We start from the raw sequence: 4,356 nt of genomic DNA on the forward strand, positions 1-4,356 counted from the left end.
ACTGGTCGTCATGTATTTGTATTTGCTAAATCTGGCAACCTTGGCAGGGAGCACCACAGTAGCAGGCTGAGGGGGGTCCTCTGCAGGCAGGAGGAGAAGAGCTGGGCTCAGCCTGGCAGAGGAGGGGAGGGGGCAAGGTCAGACCAAGTGTGCAGAGGAGCTGGCAGGGAGCCTGATGTGTAAGCCATGAAAGAAACAGAGGCTGATCAGCCGGAGGATGGAAGGGAGAGCTTTACAGACCTTGTGTACAAAGGGCCCAGAGTCTGAGAGAGCTGGCCGTGCTTGGAGAACCCCGGGCAGCCAGCGTGGCTGCAGCAGAGGGCCTGAAGCAGAGAGGGCCAGGGCAGGACACCGAGCAAGTGCCCAGGGAAAGGGTCTGGGCAAGGTCACCCTGGTTCAGAACATATTTGTGTGGGATGTTTTTAGCATCACTGCGTTCTGGGCTTTCTTCCGGAGGCTGCAGTAGTGAACAGACAGATACGCTGTGCTCTTACGGTGTCACTTATTCCAGTAGAAAGTGAGGGCATTTCAGACAATAAACTAGCAAACAAGGCTGTGACAGAAAGAGACTGCCAGGGCTGACTGCCACTCCCACGCATATCTGGTTAATTCTAATTCACCTTTAGGTTCCTTCTGAATATTGTGTCCTTGAGAAAGCTTTTCCTTTTTTTTTTTTTTTTTTTTTTTTTGAGAAGGAGTTTTGTTCTTGTTACCCAGGCTGGAGTGCAATGGCGCAACCTCGGCTCACCGCAACCTCCGCCTCCTGGGTTCAGGCAATTCTCCTGCCTCAGCCTCCTGAGTAGCTGGGATTACAGGCACGCGCCACCATGCCCAGCTGATTTTTTGTATTTTTAGTAGAGACAGGGTTTCACCATGTTGACCAGGATGGTCTCGATCTCTTGACCTCGTGATCCACCCTCCTCGGCCTCCCAAAGTGCTGGGATTACAGGCATCAGCCACCGCTCCTGGCCCTTCCCTTTTTTTTTCTTCCTCAGGGGAAAGCGTGAACGCAGTCCCCCACTACCACAAATTATGCAGTCGAGTTTCCCACATTCGGGGAAATCGCAGGGGTCAGCACATCGGAGTGCAATGGATAAGCCTCGCCCTGGGAAAACCACCTTCGTGATGATGGTATCTCTCCTGCCAGGTAAGTATGAGAAAGCCTTTCCTACACCTCTTAGCTAGGGTGAGGTGCCCTCCTTGGTTTTCCCGGGACCTCCTGGACTTCCGCCAGCACAGCACTTAGCACCCTTGTTGAAAATGAGGTGTTGACTTCCTCCATGTCACACACTAGACCCCAATACACAAGTACCCCTTACAATTATGAAGCTTTACCAAACTGTCAGCATGCAAAGTGCTAGAACAGGGGACCCAAGGATGTTCGAAGTCTCCTATGGTAATTTCCTTAGGAGAGTTCTCCTAAGGAAACCCCTCCTCCTAGGTAACCCCTGTCTCCAATTATTTCAAGGGAACATTGATTGGAAGTAGAAGAATAAGCTGTGGAACATATGGAGCTGTTCTTTCTAGAGCTACAAGAATCGGCATTTCAGGAGAACCCGAATGGTTTGATGTCATTGTTAGTGTGCCTTTCTGTGTGAGATAGTATGAAATGATGCTGCTTCATCTTTGGTGTGGTGGTGATGGTAAGGGCAGGGCCCACAGTGGGGTGAGTAGCTGGAATAACTAACTTCAGGTTTAGTGGGTGATGTCTAATTATGTGTGTTTAATGTGCAGGTGTATATGTCAAGATAGACATCTAGATGTGTTGATGTGCCGCAAGCAAGCTGCCCTCCTGTTGGAACACCTGGGATGTACAGATTTGGAAAAGGCCTCCCATGCAAGCAACTGTCAAGAATGATGGATACTGAAACCTCAGGGAAGAGGAAGGCACAAACAAGAGGCCTGAGCTCTGGGAACCTGTTGGAACTTAGTTCCATTGTCTCCATCCTTGAGTAGGAAGGACCAGTGATCGGTGGTTCTTTCTCGTTTGCCTAGAGGACATCTGAGCCTAGAAACCACAGAAGTGATTGGAGAGGTGATAAGAGCAGCTGGGGAATGATTTGAGGGAGAGAGGAGCAGTGGAGGAGGGTGATCATGGGATGGGCAGGCAATGAGGCAGAGACCCAGCGGGGGATACCGAGAGGTGCTTTTGCCAGTCAGAAAGAAAAGGATGATTTTCCTTTAAAACTGTTGTTTTGGGCAGGAAATTCTGTTCTCCACCTGTGATGCTGATTATCTGTCTCCTAAAGGTTTTTTTGTTTGTTTGTTTTTGTTTTTGTTATTTAAAGATGGGGTTTTACCATGTTGGTCAGGCTGCTCTTGAACTCCTGACCTCAGGTGATCCACCCGCTTTGGCCTCCAAAGTGCTTGGATTACAGGCGTGAGCCACCACGCCCGGCCCTTCTCCTAAAGTTTTGGATTGTTTGTTTGTTTGAGATGGAGTCTCACTCTGTCACCTAGGCTGGACTGCAGTGGCACGATCTCGGCTCACTGCAACCTCCACCTCCCGAGTTCAAGCGATTCTCCTGCCTCAGCCTCTAAGTAGCTGGGACCGTAGGTACGTGCCACCACACCTGACTAATTTTTTATTTTTAGTAGAGACAGGGTTTCACTATGTTGGCCAGGCTGGTCTCGAACTTCTGACCTGACGTGATCTGCCCACTTTGGCCTCCCAAAGTGCTGGGATTACAGGTGTGAGCCACTGCACCATTACAGGAGAAAATTTCTCTTAAATTTTCAAAGCTCAATAGTCTTTTCATGGCCTTCCCAAATTTCCCTGTCCAGTTTTTTTCTTTCACTTCCCATTCCTTTGTTTCCCACTTCAAATATAAGGAGAGGAAAATAAGCAGACAAAATGTTAAAGCCAACAAGCACTATTCCCCAACTTTTAAAATAGCAGCAGTCGACCAGGTACAGTGGCTCGCACCTATAATCTCAGCACTTTGGGAGGCTGAGACAGGCAGATCACTGAAGGTTGGAAGATCAAGACCAGCCTGGCCAGCATGCTGAAACCTCATCTCTGCTAAAAATGCAAAAATTAGCCAGGCAGGGTGATGGGTGCCTGTAATCTCAGCTACTCAGGAGGCTGAGGCAGGAGAATCACTTGAACCTGGGAGGTAGAGATTGCAGTGAGCTGAGATCGTGCCACTGCACTCCAGCCTGGGTGACAAAGTGAGACTATGTCTATAAATAAATAAATAAATGAAATGGCAGCAATCCTCTGCATGTGTATGGGAATTACCAGATTGAAAAGCATTTTCATGCATGCAATCGCATCTGATCGTCACGTCAGCCCTCTGAAATAGGGAAGGGAGTCATTATTTTTCTTTGAAGATAAGAAAACAGTAATGGAGAAATAAAGACAGGTGTTCAAGATGGTGTGTCTGGAAGGGAGCAGAGTGGAGAGAAGTGGATCCCAATCTTGTTAATGCAAATTCAGAGTTCTTTCCATCACACCACACTGACTGAAACCTATGCTTTTTACTGCCTACCAGAGGGGAACGTGATATACTCTGGACAAGAGGGAAGGAGTAGAAAATATCAAACCTTCTTGGAATGGGATCCCACTTCAAATGCTCCTCTGATGGGGAGACACTGCCTGATCCATCCATTCTGAAATCATGCACAGGGCCAGTGATACATAGCAGGTAGCCGTCCCTCCTCCTTTAGCGTGCAGCCCTTGTATGTTGGGTAGAGTGAGACCCACCCCAACTGCAAAGACAGGCTCTGATTGGTCTAAACCAGTCAGATAATCCTTTTCAATTTACAGAAGACTTGATCCAGGAATGAGCTATAATCCAAATTTAAGTGAAGCAGCCCATGGTGTTCCCCTGGAAATCACAGTGATGGGTTCAAGTCGGCCCAATGGGAGTGAAGCACAGGACCAGGCCCAACCTCATGGGCACGTGGCCTTTGAGGTCAAGGCCCCACACTTGCTGAGCCCCACAGTTGGTTTAGCACTCTGGTTTTGCCTTCTTGAAGTTCTTTTTTTTTTTTTTTGAGACGGAGTTTCGCTCTTGTTACCCAGGCTGGAGTGCAATGTTGCGATCTCGGCTCACCGCAACCTCCGCCTCCTGGGTTCAGGCCATTCTCCTGCCTCAGCCTCCTGAGTAGCTGGGATTACAGGCACGAGCCACCATGCCCAGCTAATTTTTTGTATTTTTAGTAGAGACGGGGTTTCACCATGTTGACCAGGATGGTCTTGATCTTTTGACCTTGTGATCCACCCGCCTCGGCCTCCCAAAGTGCTGGGATTACAGGCTTGAGCCACTGCGCCTGGCAAAATTCTTAATAATTGTTAAACAAGGAGTACCACATTTTCCTTTCACACTAAACCCACAAATTATGTAGCCTGTC

At 48.6% G+C, this 4,356-nt stretch overlaps 1 non-coding gene across 1 annotated transcript; it reads right to left on the reverse strand.

Annotated features, from left to right (window-relative positions):
* Nucleotides 1-992: 992 nt before the first annotated feature.
* On the reverse strand, nucleotides 993-1,155 carry LOC120364503 (U1 spliceosomal RNA). Its single transcript, XR_005579751.1, has one exon. It is a non-coding gene; the product is annotated as a U1 spliceosomal RNA (small nuclear RNA).
* Between the last annotated feature and the right edge of the window lie 3,201 nt (nucleotides 1,156-4,356).

Source organism: Saimiri boliviensis, chromosome 5 (genome assembly GCF_048565385.1).
Source record: "Saimiri boliviensis isolate mSaiBol1 chromosome 5, mSaiBol1.pri, whole genome shotgun sequence".
NCBI lineage: Eukaryota > Metazoa > Chordata > Mammalia > Primates > Cebidae > Saimiri > Saimiri boliviensis.